Below are 15,430 nucleotides of genomic sequence, written 5' to 3'. Positions count from 1 at the left end.
AGAAACATAACAAAGTAATAAACACATAATGTATGAAATAATAAATGGGATATCCCATTCTGAATTGAATATAAAGAATGAATTATATAGAGATTAGCTCCCTGCATTGAACTTCATGAGTGGAGAGACTCAATTGATACAGATGAGAGCAGTAGTGTGAATAAATAGTCCACAGTTAAGTTATGACAATGACAATCTCATGAATTGAGCACTCCATTTAATCGATATCAGATGCATTTAGAAACTGAAGTTTATTGCTTTTTTGCAAAATACAGTTTTTTAAAATGTTATTTTGTTACAGCTCTGCATGTTCTACATTGTGCTGATTGTATAATCATATTTAAAGTTACCAAACTGACTTTAATTCTCAGGTTGAAAGTTTTGTTTTGTCTTACGTTACTTTTAAATGTATGTATTACATTTCTTTTAACACCATGTCTTTAACTGGTGGAAAACAACTTGCTGTAACCTCATCCAAATACAATTTATTCAACCAAGTACATAAACTTACAACGAAATGTATTTTGAAAAAAAGGACATTTATATAAAACATCCAAAAACGCTATTGTGTATTAAAGGAGGTCTACTTATAGCTGTCAGGTGTTTTTTGAAACTGTAATCTTGTGTTTGATATTATTCGGGCTGAGCAATTAGTCACACAGACACACACCTCCCAGTATTTGTCTGTGCCATGTTCGCTCTGTCTATTCGTTTGGTCACACTTTGCCGGCCTTTCTTTTGGCCTTCCTTCATAATGTCCATCTTAACGCCAACCTTTGTGACTGCGCAAGTAGCCATTTTGTGTAATTTTGTGAAATGTTTGCTTTATTTTCACTCCACGTGTCCCCTTTTCCCTGCTACAATCAAACCCTTTTACACTTTCCTCAAATTCCCTTGGCCACCCCCGCGTTTGTTCTCTCCCTCTTTTTTTTTCCCATCTGTCTCTCTCCTTTGCTCTTCTTCTCCCTGTCTACTCTTCTCCCTCTCCCTCCCTCTGTTCTGCTCACCTGCAGCACATAAAAATTCCTCTTTCTTTCTCCAGAGGATTGTTCAGTCGCTTAAGGATTTACTGCATTCCTCCATGTTTTCTCTCCCTCTTTCTCTCCATATCTGTCTCCCCCTTGTTTCTCTCACTTTTGGCAGAACTACACAGTGTTTGCCTCAGCCTATCGGCTCCTTTGTCTTTTTAACGCGTTTATATCCCCTTTGTGTTTTCTTTCTCCATCCCTCCCTGTCGTTAAAAAAACACACTAATCCTTTACCTGTCGTTTCCATGACCTAACCCTTTTCTTTTTCTTTTTTTTAAATTCTCCATAGCACCCACTATACCTGCCTCACCTGGCCTCTCCCTCTTGCTGGGTTTCTGCCATGAGTTGGATCCTGCCTCCTCTTTCTTAGCTGGAGGGTGCAGGGTTGGGCCGCAGCTCCTATCCCCTGTTGTTGGGTTAATGGGGGCGTGGGGGGGGCAGGGCCTGGGGCCTGGGATGAGGTTGATTTACGAGTTAATCAATCGGTCGTCCGTGTGAGTGAGCAAAACCGCAGAGGTGTGTGAGCGCTTTCATGTCACTGTCTGTGCTTGTTGACTTAGTCCCTGAGGAAAACACTGTGAGCTGTCATCCCCTGTGTTGCTCAGCTGCTTGACATGTTTTCAAAAGCAATTAGGGAGACTGTGGGTGTTCATTCACCCGATGGTTAAATGTCTTGTGTTATGTGTCTGGATGTTCAAGTGTAATCGTTTGGGTGTTCAGATTTTACAGAAAACTAAACTGACCATGAAAAATAATGACATAACACCAATGTATATATGGTAAATGTGCAACAGAAACAAGGCTTATGATGTGCTTTTGTGATGGCTTTCAGGGCCACTAGGGCATGTCTCTCTGCTCTCCAAACCTGGTCAAGAACCGATTTTGTTACAAATTTTGGAACTTTATCCGAAAGTGGAAAACTGTCCTGATGTCTGACCAGCCAAGATTGGACTTTATGTGTACATACTTGGATGCCCTGTTCTCTGGGCTGAAGACAAGGCAACCTGAACATTTATGAAGGCACCATGAATGCTGAATCTATAACAACAGCATGACTAATTAGCACATGGATCTTGGTGATAAAGTGGCCTTTCTACAGTTCAGACATTTCATTCATTAAACATTTCCACTTTTAAAAGGACAGAAAAATCGGTCTCCTGTTGTTTAAAGAAAAAGTTGTGTGACAGAGTGGTGAACATGACCCTGTCCTAACTTTTTTTTGGAACAGGTTGCTGGCACCATTTTGAGAAAGCAACACAAATAGAAATGGTTATTTTCAAAACAATTACAATTCTAAGTCTATGTTATGCCCTCCCTGGATTTAACATGATTCTGTCCTTCTCGTTAACCACACTGTGCTACGCTGTCTGTGTTAGCTACTTCAGTGCTAATAGTTATTGCAAGATACCAAACAGTGTGATGTATGTTGCAGCTCACATCATCGCCATTAAGCATTCTTGCTGACTGGGTTTTCACATTATTATTTACAAGGTGTTTGTCATGTTGCATCTTGGAGAAATGTCTTCTTACACCAAAAACTATACAACTGATGTAATGTGTGTGTTGTTTGGGGGAATCCAGAGACATTTATGTTTAAATAGACATACATGTGTTAATTAAAAAAAACACCATTATTATATGACAATTACCTTTTACCCGTTTGTCATCACCATGCCTTTAGAAAATTCAATCAGAAACTCAAAACTTTTGAAGTGAAAGAATGTGCATACCTTTTTTATTTTTTTCTGAGATTGTTTTCTAAGGTGTCTGCTCAATAACCCATGTCTAAAACATGCAGAATAATACTAAAGATGAAGCAGCTTTTCTTTCTGGTGGGCTTAAGGAATCTGGGTTTTTACTCATTTTTTGTTTACAATATTAAACATAAATGTTGCCATTTGATGTATTGCACCAGTTAGCTCAGAGCTAGTTTACATATGCAGTCCCTCTGTTACAATTAAAACATCACATACAAATACTAAATTTAAAATATCTCTGTAACACTATCTACACCCCCCCCCCCCCCCCACACACACACACACACACACACACTTGTATGTATGTATGAATCAAAATCAGTGGTCACAGAATTGAGTGTCTTTTAGAAGATTTTTCAGTTTGTGTTTAAAGCCGCTGATTGAGAGACAGTTCTTCATGTGGTAGAGCGTTCCACTGAGTGCTTTCACACAGAAAGCTGATTGCCCAAAAGCAGAGCGACTGAAGGTTACATAACAATCTCTTGTCGAAGATGTTGAGATGTTTGAGCAGTGGCTCAAATCATTTACAAAAATTATTTCTAAATGGGGCTGTGTAGGTTTTTTGTAACCAGCTCCCTCAAAGAAGGCTGAATATGTTAAACTTTCTTCATAGTACAGCCCTTAGCCTTCTGTAATGTAAACATTTGACATAATAAAATTGTCACATTTGGATTAAAGTTCAATTCCTGGATAGAAAACAATGACGTGTCATGATGTTTGTAGAAGAGTTGACACTCCATAAAATCCAGCTAAACTGAAGAATGAAAAGTAATGTGTGTTTGTATTCAGGTTTCTATTTTCACTGTACCGCTACAGTACTGTTCTGTCTCCTTTTTTTTTTTTTTGTTCTACATGCTTTGACAGTGTGTGCTTGTAATGTATATTTCTCTTTGGATGTGTTGAAAGAGTGATGAAAGGAGAAAACCAACAAGAGCTACTTGAAGTAATGAGAAAGCAAAGCTAGTAAATGAACAAAGACACAACATATGAGAGCAGCTATGAGTCTGATAACTGACACGCTCTCTGGCAAAAGTACAGAATCATACATTTAAAACAGAGGGAGACGCAGCAGTTCTGAGGATAGCAAAAACGTAAACACACATGCAAACACAGGGTTTATTTATACCTTTGTTCTTCGAGCCAAGCTATCCTGAGGTGATTTCAGCAGTGGGGACTTCCCCCTGTGCATTTGTTTAGCTCATTTTATGTCAATCATATTTCTACCCATCGCTCGTAAAGTTTAATACAAGATTCATGGTTGCATTTCTTTATGAGAAAAAGTTTTTTTTCTCTTTTCTTTTCCCTGAGGCCTTGTGTTAGAGTCAATGAGGCATTTAACGTGTTGCCGTGTCGTGGTCTACCTTAAATGTTTGACGTGTCACGGTTTGTTAAAGACTAAAACGCCTGTTTTGGCCCAGCTGTCCATCCACATAGAGAACTAACACTGTCTCTCGCTTTTTTTCTCTCTATCAGTCTTCCTCTTTAACACATACACACAGATACACACACATCCATCCCGCTCTGCAACCTGAAGATGGGAGAATGGTGTGAAAGGTAAATACAAAGCTTTTAAACTGTCTGCATGAGACACAAAGGCAGGAGATTATGGAAGAACTACAGATCCCCTTGCACACACACACACACACACACACACGCACGCACACACACACACACACACACACACACACACACACACACACAGACACACACACACACACACACACACACAGTTGAACAGTTGTTTTTCTCACTTAGGAGCATTCACTTAAATTCATTCAACTGAGACCTTTCCCAATGTTAACCCTAACGGCTCCATTTCATAGTCTCACCTCAACTTCTAGTTTAAGTCTATTAAACAAACATTTAACCTTATGAGAGGCATTGTGTGTTTAGTCAGCCTTATTTAACTTACTCTTTAAATGCTAAGATCTCTTTTTTAATGGTAATAAAAACATGTCATATGTTCTTTATTGCATTTTTAAAATCAGAGGAAAACATACTGGTGAACAGAAAACATAATGAAGCAGTTTCAGAACGTGCATGGAGAGCCCATCAGTCGCATGCATGCATTCTATGGTCATGTACAGTCAAAGAATATAAACTTCAACGCCCCCTGCCGCTTGCTCGCGCTAAATTTTCCAGAATATTTCCTGATGCATTCTCATTTCAGCTCATCCCAACTTCACACAGAAAATTTAATATGGCAGGCTGGGAATATAGGTGTGCCAAATCCAGTTGTTTGCAGTCACACATGCAGCTCACCCTGGACATTTCAGGGTTTTGTTAGAAAGTTAGTGTGCTTCTAACGTTTACTCTATAATAAAGATGGCTTGCACATCTCTGGCTCCTCCGGTTGTAAAAAAAAAAAAAAAAGTATGTCCAAAATAACCCTATGACGAGAACTAACATCCTGCGTTTTTGAAGCCGGGTCTGGACAGTAGGGTTGGGCTGTAAAAGCTGTGCGGTCTCAACTCCTCACTCCTTTGGCTATTTTACTTACTGGAAAAACAGTATAGATCCTTCAGGTTGTCCACAATGTTTAACAGTTATGGAATAATGCAAGAACTCCTGTGTAACTGTTTGTTATGTTTCTTCTTGCTGTTCCTGCTCTGTTCTGCAAATCTCGTGCACACAGCACTCCAGGAAATTATTATCCAGTTGTCAATCATTGCCCTTAACACCCTTTTTAAAGCATACACATTAATACATACTTTAAATTAATGTGTCAGATTTATGAAAGCTTATGCTTTTTCAACATGATCAGGATTATCTATAATTTTTTAAAAATGTTTTCGAAAAAAAAAATATTTGACAGGTGTTTTTCATTTTTTTGTTGGACCCATGTTCAGTCAGTTAACATGGAGGAGGCAACACTTAAAACTTAAAATGCAGCTTGTCAACATGGGCAGCTTCAAACAAATGTTTAAGCTCCACTTCTGGGTAGCCGCTACACTGTCCATTGTTTTATTGAGTCTTAGCCCAATTTTTTTTTTAGCATTTTAATGAATTCTGAATAATTTAACATTCAATGTCGGCCATCTCCAATTCATGTGAATAATTGGTCAGGTCATCATGAAACGTGGCCATAAAAGCTCAAACAAACAGACAAACTTCTATCCAATACACTGTATTAGGCAAAGGGGGCTCGCTCTGTTCATGTTCCAAAACTTCTTCTTCTTCTCTGTTTTAGAACGATTAACCGATGAGTTACCATAACATAATTTCAATATATGGTCTTAGTTTTGATCATTTTAGTCCAAACCTGCTGATGCTCATAGGCCCAATTCTTGAATTTTGAATTTTAAACGTTCAAACTTTAGCTCAAAACTTGTTAATATCCTGTGTTTTTTCCTCACAACATAACTTGGACGTTTACCGCCCCTTCATTCTCACACCCCAACAGAAGTTTCATATGCACACCTGCATACTACAAAAGATTGCGGAGACACACAATTATTTGGATCTGGACCATTTTCTTTTCCTCTCCAACAATGCACTATTTCAAAAGTGTAGGAAAAGCAGAACCAAACAATTTCCCATTCCAAGCCTGGAAAATACACAATGCGTATCTTTTTACTGTCCTCTTAAAATCCCCACAGTAATGTGATGCTATTCCTTCATTCCGTCACGCTGTCTGTGTTTCTTTCTTCTTCTTTTTTTAAACTCTTTCTTGGGCTTTCATTATTTGAGCACAAATAGGCAGGACTGGACCTAAACAAACTTGATCGAGGCATGCCTGTGTCTGCCTGGAAGTACGAACAGGGTTGAAAAAGTAAGTAAAGGCTAGAGGTAAACAGAGAGTCTGGATTTTACTGATTTTGTTTTCTCAGACAGATAAATAAATCTGAGTCTTTTTGATTTGCATCCTTTTTGTGAAAGCAGTTTGATGTTTGACAGAGCATCACCACATGTAGATATTCAGTCAATCAAGATTCCCACACTGTTGAAAATAGCTGAGTCTGTCTTTAAGCTGGCAGTTTGCATCCAGAAAGCTTTTACATCTTGAACAAAATAAAGAATAATCTCACAGCTGCCAAGCAAGTATTTTCTGCTTGGAGCAAGAACATTCAAAGTGATCCAGGACAAGTTGTTTTCAATAAATTTGTGCTTTCATGTTAGGTTTTGCTTGGTACGTGGAACAAGCTGGTCAGTTTCGCCCTTGGTCCTTTTCGTTCTCTATAACAGAGTTAATCCATCACCAAAGAGCTCAGTGGGAGCTGAAATAACGAGTGACTAGAATAAGATTTTGGACAACGTGACCTGGCTTGATTGACACATTCTACTATTAAATCAAAGTGCTGACATCTGGGACTGATTTCCCCTGACTGTTGTGGTTTAGTGACAGAGAAGTGAAAGAATGGCAAAGCAAAATACAGAGGAACCGAGTAAAACAGAGACAGAGCTTGAGGTGGGGACAGAAAAGGATTCCTTTTTTGTCATTGATGTCACTTAATAATTTTGTTTGGACCTCGGGTGCTATTTGGTTTTTATTAGACAGCCTGTTGTCATTGTTGACTCTGAAGAGTGACTGAAAGGAAGGAAATTGAATGTACCACAAAGATGCTCAGATACTATGTGTTTGTGTCCACAGTCAGCCGAGTTGACAGAGGCTAATTTTGCAAACGTTCTCATTGTTTTAGGATATTGGGCATGTCATTTGGAGGCAGCACAAAACATATTAGCATATCATCACCCTCTAAAGTGTCTTTGGAGACATCTTAGTGAGAGTTTTCTGCCCACCTCCAGCAAACAATTATTTTGGTGTTGACTCATTCGAGTCAATATTCACTGTCCATTTGTCTTTGTTTTGGTCTCCAACAACTCCTGAACAAGTCTAAAAGGATGTCAAAGTTTCACAATTGCAGCAGCTACTTTCGAAGGCTGTATGTCTTTTTCTGGATGGTAGAACACTAAGTTGTTGTTTTTGTCTTTATTATATTAACCGTGGCTGCTGTAGCCGAAAGGGCCGTCACAAGTAAAAAATCCTCACAAGAGCAAAGACAGTGAGTCAAAACATTGACAAAACTATACCATATAGTGGAGTGAAAGTTAAGGCAAAGTTAGTTAGTTTGGTTAAAATAAACTAGGTGATACAAAGTACCTTTCAAATACATCTGATGAGAAAAGTCTTGATGATGTTGATATCACATCTTTGGGGGTGGCAGTAGCTCAGTCCCTATGGACTTGGGTTGGGAACTGGAGGGTCGCAGGCTCAAGTCGCGATGCGGACCAAAAAATATGGAAGTTGGTCTGGAGAGATGCTTGAGCACTGCTGAGGTGATTTTGAGCAAGGCAGCGAACTCCCTCCAGCTCATGGTGCGCTTCCAGTGGGGGCAGCCGCCACACTCTGACATCTCTCCATTAATGCATGTCCACAGTTCCTGTTTGTGTGTGAGAAGCATGTCTCTAAAATAGGTGCGAGTGTGAAGCACAATTTTCCCCTGAAGAAACTCAAACAAAACAGAAGCTACTCCTTACTCTCTTTGCTAACAACTGTAGTCTTTCCTACTTGTTGATACTTTAAATACACAAGTACCATTTACATAAAGGCAACAAAAACTTAGTCACTTTAGTGTTGAGCTCAGCCATGTTGGATTTCTGCAGCCTCTTTTTTGTGTCGTGTTTTGCCCAGGTAAATGTGCAGTGACTCATACAACAGCTGAAAAGAAGATTTTGCTTTTTTTCCTGTAAAATGATTTTAGTGGTGGAGTTATTTGTATATGTTTACTGATAAGTGATGGTGCGCTGTCAATATTCCCTTCAGGTGACTTTTTAAAATCCTGATGTTGAGCTTTTGATTGAACCTGACTTTTCAAAAGGTTTCATTAAGAACAACAACATACAGCCTGGCAAGCATTTATTTGGAGCATACTGAGGCCCTTAATTATGAATCATATGATTCCAATAAGGGTCAAATGCTAAAGTTCACTTAATCAATGGTCAAAGTCTCACTGAAGCTCCTGTGTCCTTTCAAAGCTTTTTTGATGTTACACGAAAAAAACATGTTTTGAGTCCTAAAATATGATAAAGCATAAAAGAAGTAAATCTTATGGCTGTTCAGACTGTTTGTGAAAGGAGATTCATGTCTAAACACAAGTCATGAAAACATCTAAAATGAACATGTATTTTGTTAACCTGCATGGGACCTACCCTTGCCTCTCCTCAAAAGCTCTTTGTAGAGTTTTATTAAAGTATGCTTTTAAGTTAATGCAAGATCTTATCGTGCGTCTCCTCTCAGCTCAGCTCCTCTCTCGCTTCATTTGTTATCACTTCTAATCTTCTTCTTCCTTCCACCGTTTTCCACAGCAGTGCTCAGTCCTCTCTCTCTCTCTCTCTCTCACACACACACCTTCTTTTTCTCCCTCCGTTGTTCTCCGCCTGATTTACTCCTGCCTGCTTGAAGGCACTCATTATCTACTTGAAGTTATGGAGTTCCTTAAAAGGCAGAAATAGAAGAAGGGCGAGAGGAGAAGGGTAATACTTGAGGCCTGAGACACTCAGACCTTTGCTATTCTCTCCTCCTCCGACAGTCCATCTTTTGTTTTGCTTTTCAGCCCCATCCCTCCGACCACAGTTTGTGTTACACCGGCAGCCTTGTCTATTCCTCCACTCGCCTTGTTCATGTTCTCTTTCCCTGGCTCATCCATCATGTGCTGTCGCCGGCGGTTGTGACGCTGTCATGTAATTATCTCATATTTATGTGAATATGCCTGTCCTGTAAGAGCTGCCTGGGTTTAATGCACACTCAGGGTTCCTTTGACTCCATACTCCTGGATTAAAAAGCTGTATGTCATAACTCAAGCCAGGGAGATGTTTGATTGGCCAACAGGCTCAACAGCACAGTGGGATCTTTTTGATTTTACACTGCTTAAAGCATAGGCCTGCATTTTCTGTCAGCAGTGGTCTCAGAGGAGAAAAGGAAATGATGAATGTGATCATTAGTTTTAGACACCTCCTGACCTCAAAGGGAACAAATATAACATAAGCAATCTGGGGGATACATTTTATTATTTATCTTTCAGTGCTGCAAACACACAGTTTCAATTTAAAGAGCCAGTGCGGGAATCAAATCCTAAACCACAGCACGGCTGGTGCCATGCTCTGCCCATTGAGCTTCAGAGCAGGAGCGTGCAGAGAAACAGCAGGGAGGATAATCACAGCTACATTCAATGCCCTTAGGGTCCAAATATCACCCCCCCAGTAGACTAACTCAGGCCATGTTGGACTCAGTTTTCACATCTTTATTCAATTTTGACCAAAGTCTTATTTGGTCATGTTAAATCTCAGTATATCTTTCTTGCCAGCATGCCTGGCTCCTTGTTATAAAAAAAACAGATCTCTAAGCTCCCTAGTCCTGCTCGACCTGTGGATCATTCAAAAGTTACAGTTTGACTAAACATCATTTTTTAAAAAGCTTTTTGTGAAACAATATTGCAATTTTCCAGCTTCTCAGTTTGTCTGATTCCCACCAAATATTACAATATTCTTCATTTTATTTGAACACATAGAAAGTGTTTGACTGTTATAATGTCAAAGGAAGAAGTCTAAGCTGTCTGTCTTTGATATGGAGATGTTCAAATTTAGCTCTCCAGATAGCCTTACAATCATAGCACTCAGGAGCCTAAGTTTACCTGTGATTTAAATCACTCTATGAATGTGTGTTCTTCAGGAGGTTTATCCAGATATAAATAATGTATAGGCCCTTTAAAATCACCTAAATTTGCTGTATTAGAATAATTATTTCATATTACAGAGGCGTACCTGAGCCTTGCAGGTTAAATATAGATGTGGGTGTTGCAAAGTCTTGTTCTTCATGGCTGCTATTGAAATGAAAAGCTAAATTAAGTTATGTACACAGAATGGGTAAGTGAAGTGGGACAACATTGTTAGTACCCTGAGTCGCGTGATGATAAAGGGGTTACAGTGAGTTCTGGAAAAATGAGTAAACTTTAAACGTCCCCATCTTCATAATAAAATTGAACAGCAGGGGTTACTCATTGCTTAACAATAAAAATACAATTGGAGCCTCATATAACTTTTGTTTCAATTTGAATTAATCTCAGCTTCAGCCAGTTGTTTTGTCTTTTGCCATTATTAACTCAATAACTAAAACAAGATGCAGGTGTGCGTGTTGAAAACCGAGTGTAGCTTTTTGGATTGATGCTTTTCGCCGGTCTATTAATCTTATCCTTTTGATGGACGTACCCACATAAGGAAGATGTTTGCAGCTCTGCAGTGAAGCAACTGATGAGACATGCGGCAGAATCGGTATAATGAAGAATAATGGCAAAATACATTCCAAGTAAGACAGACAAGAGTTATATGACTAAAGAGCTGAGAAATAGAAGAAAAGCCTCCAAGTTCCTTGAGGGAACAAGAAGCTGGAACCAAGGAGAAGTGTCAAAAAGATATATTCATGCTTTGATTTTGTTTTTGTTTTATGAGAGCACTGGATTATATTAGGGAGAAAGCCGCTGCTCCAAATGATGCCAGGGGGTAAATAAGCTCATTGGAAACTGTTTCGTTTCAGTCCACAGTACTGTTTCCTAACCAATTGGACAGTAGTTAATGAGGTTAAATAGACTTCTCTTGTAAAAAGGAGCTTCATGCTGCTTTTATAAGCCTCTGTTGCCCTCCTGTGGTGAGCTGGGATCGTTACCATTAGCGGTTCATGACTTCTCAGGAGCTGAGTGTGTTCGACCACCTGCGTGTAGTTTTGAGCTGATGAGACTTATGTGTTATGCTGTTCTGCTAATAGAGTCATGGGATTAGATATGTTTAATGTTTCAGGTACCGTGAGACTCTGCCAACCCACCAACAGTCCCTACATTAATTTAATTAAGACCACATTGAGTTTGAGTGTGTGTGTGTGCGTTCACTGTTGGTGTCTGGACCGTTTTAAGTAGAAACAGATTGAAGAATGATAATTAGCTCTAATAAGATAGAATTTCCCTAACTATGTCAAACAGCAGACGCATCACTGCTGCTTTTAAAGGGGCTTCAGGTCAATTAGAACCACACACACTAATACATACATGCATAGAAGGTAATATGAGGCCCCTCTTTATTCAATGCTGCGGTTACTGCTGTTACAAAAATGCTTTTAAATGAACATATTTTATGGAACAAATGAGAAATGTTATACATGCTACATGCAAATTAAGTCAATGGGCTAATACTTGAGAAAAGCTCCTTACTTGATCAACTGTAAATCAAAACGGATCCAGGAAGGTGCTGCACTTTCATCAAAAGATCACATAACTTTTTTTATCATATTCTTTTCTTTTGTGAGTTTTATTGAGGAGATATTATGAAATATAACAGTCTTAATGCCAAGCTACAAGCTAAATGTTTGTTCCTCTTTTAGCCAGCCATACAGCTTGATTTGCACAGTTGATTGTAACATGTGAGAAATGTTGGCCTGTTCTATGAGTGAAAAAAAGATATCAGCAAACAAGTTTCAGAATCATGTCAAGTCACGATCAAATGCAATCCCTCAGCATCTCCAGAGGGGCGTTGCTGACGCCTGTCAGTCTGGAAATTCTTCCAAAGTCATTCCAAAAGCTCCGGGGCTCCACTGAATCCCGGCCAACTGCATGCTGTACAAGTGGAGAAACCCTGGGACAGAATTGGATCTTCCAAGAAGTTTTTGCACTGCCAAATTCACTCCAAGAGCAAAGTATTAATATCCTACAGGAAGTCAAGAAGAACCAGGTTTCCACATCCAGGGATCTGCAGGCTTCTATGTCTTTGGCTTCAGTCAGAGTTCATCATCAAAAAGTAGCTGGAGAATAATAACAATTATTGCAAGTGCCAAGACAGAAACCACTGCTGAGTAGGAAGAAATTCAATGATAGCTTGGAGTTTTCAAAAAAAAAAGCACCTAGATGGTCTCTGAAGTTGAATCTTTTGGCAAACAGTTGGTTGTGCTGGAAAAAACAAATGTTGCATGCATAAAGATATTCAAACATAGTTAAAGTAACACATTTTAGTTGTCGCGCTGCATGTCATCTGGATTTATCATGTTGTTGTTTTTTTAATTATCTTGTGAAAGCAATGACTGTTGGAATTGATTTTGTTACTTATTAGTCAAATCAGGTTTATAGTCAAGTATGTTTACACATACACATAATTTGTTCTGGTGTTTGTGGTGCAAAAAACAAAGAACTTTATATACCAGTGGGAATCTATCACAGTATACATTCAAAGAACATGTGCTGATTAACATGCATATTATGTCCATTGAGCATAAATGTAGCAAACTAAAAAGTCTAATAAAGAGCCTTAACATGAATATAATGTGAAGTGACTCCAGTACTGGGTTGGAGGTATGGGGCAGGGCTCATATCAATGAAGCTGGCAGATTGTACCTGTGCGCCCCAGTCATGAAGGATCCACAGCCAATAATCCTCTCTGCAGGGCGAATGAACGTTGTTGCAATCTGTTTGAAGAAAAAACAGCTCATCTCCGACAATAACAGGCGTATTTCACAGAGGGACATTATGGCGGGTGTAACACATAATTTACTTCATGCACATAAAAAAATGAAAAGCCTGTAATAGCAAAAATGTACAGTTTCGTGTAAAACTAACACCATGCACTATATCCTATATGTATCATTTCTTGATTATTGATTGTGGAAGTGTAACCAACCACCAAGATGCATTATTGGTATATGTGACCAACAATATGTAATCATTTTTATTCTTCAATAATTTCTTTTTCATTCAGTTGTTTTTTTTAAATTAATTGTCAATTATCTAAGTCATTCTTTGCAATACTTAGCCATCTTACCTGTCATAAAGAGAACTTAAATACTTTACAGGTTCTCGTATCTTTTGAGTCTTTAGTCAACTGTGATGCCTTCAAGTGGATTTAATAATCTGCTAGAGGTCTAAAATTTCACTGTCAGTGTCATTTCATAAGACACAGCTTTTGAGTGACACACTGAACAGTTTGAATGTTTCTCAAAGTTAATGACATTTGGCTTCATAGCGAAGCTTCATCAATATATATTTCTGTTCACTAATGTATCTATACTCATTTCAAATGTGTTAAACTGACAAATTTATTACATCCATCCTTAAATCCAATCAGATAGCATGTTGAAGCTTATCTGACCTTTCACCCTCATGTAATGCAGACAATAAAAACTCATGACCTCAAAAACATAATAATGCTGTAAATAAAACACATTTTGACTCATATTTGTATGTGTTTTTATGTCTCTGGAAACAGATACATGGTTAACTTGTGAAAAAAACAAAAAACATCGCTCTTGTTTTGTAATCCTAGATGCTGAAATAATTAAGTAGTACTGAATCTCCAGAAGGTGGAGCCCTCTATTTGAACAGTCATTTTGAAGTTTTGCATGGGGCGCTGAACTTAATGAAAAAAAACCTGTAGTTGTAGAAAGTCAATCTATGATGCTAGAAACTGTTTTTTATTTCCAAATCACAAACTTACATTTAAAAAACGTAATTTTTTTTAACTTAATTTACAACAAATCAACATGAAGACGTCTAAACTACAAGATATTTTTCTTTATTTTTGGGTTAGTCAGGGAAATGTATATTTTCCCTGAGTCTCATGATCTCTATTCTGTATGCAGGCTGCAATGAATAAGGGAGTCATTTGGGGGCTGTATTTTATTTAAAGGACAATGTATGCTGTCAACAATGAATTAAATACTATCTGAAACAAACAATAATCTAAACATCAAAAAATAACAAACACACATACAACAAATGCTTTAGAACTGTGGACAAAATAACGATGAAATCTTAACAGAATAATGTAATTGAAAATAGCCTATCTCTTCAAGAGGTCTTAAAAACATAGTTGAATTGAAAAACATGGTTATGTTGCTTATGTTTTTTTAAAGTTTACGCTCAAGCCTGGATTAGAAGGGTTTTCTGTTTACGGTTATCTTTGTAGTTAGAGCAGTCTGGAGAACCAAATTAGGATGAAAGCTGGTGAGTGTGTCAGGCAGAGAGCCCTGCCAGTTCAGCACACAGGTTAGCTCTTTATAAATCCAACACTGACACGAGTACAGACATAAAAAGAATTTCATGTGGAGGGTACCCAAGGAAATGCTCAGATTGATCCATGTGGATCTACATCGGATGGTGATAAATTAATACCCCAGTTCAGACAAAAACAGGACATTAAGAGGTAGTAATTAATCAAGGTCTATTTTGTAAAACACTGGATTCATTTTTCTGCACTATTCACTCCGTGTCTAATCACTCAGCTACATACTTCTAACAACCAGTGAGTTTAGTGTACCATGACATGAGTACAAATGTGCCTGAATTTTTTTCTCTGTTCCCATGGACTTTGTGGTGCACAGGTGGGATCAAAGGTCACATTTCCAGGTGTTCACAGCTGGTTGGCGCTCACTGAAATTCCAACAGGATTATTTTATTAACAAATTTGTGCCTTGAGTTCCGAGGTTTGCCCCCGTGGCTGGAACAAATGTTTCATGGCCTACTGTAAAGCTGTGATGCTCAGAAACCAATGTTGAAAAGCCTTATCTTTGAAATGGAAAACTGGTCACTTCCCTGTGGAGGCCAGCAGGGAGCAGAGCATTAGCAAGTTCATTGCTTTTGTATGGAAAGAAGAATTAATTAAGAATTACTGGAG

This window comes from Symphodus melops, assembly GCF_947650265.1.
Source record: "Symphodus melops genome assembly, chromosome: 9".
In the NCBI taxonomy this organism is placed as follows: domain Eukaryota; kingdom Metazoa; phylum Chordata; class Actinopteri; order Labriformes; family Labridae; genus Symphodus; species Symphodus melops.
This window is presented reverse-complemented; position numbering follows the sequence as displayed.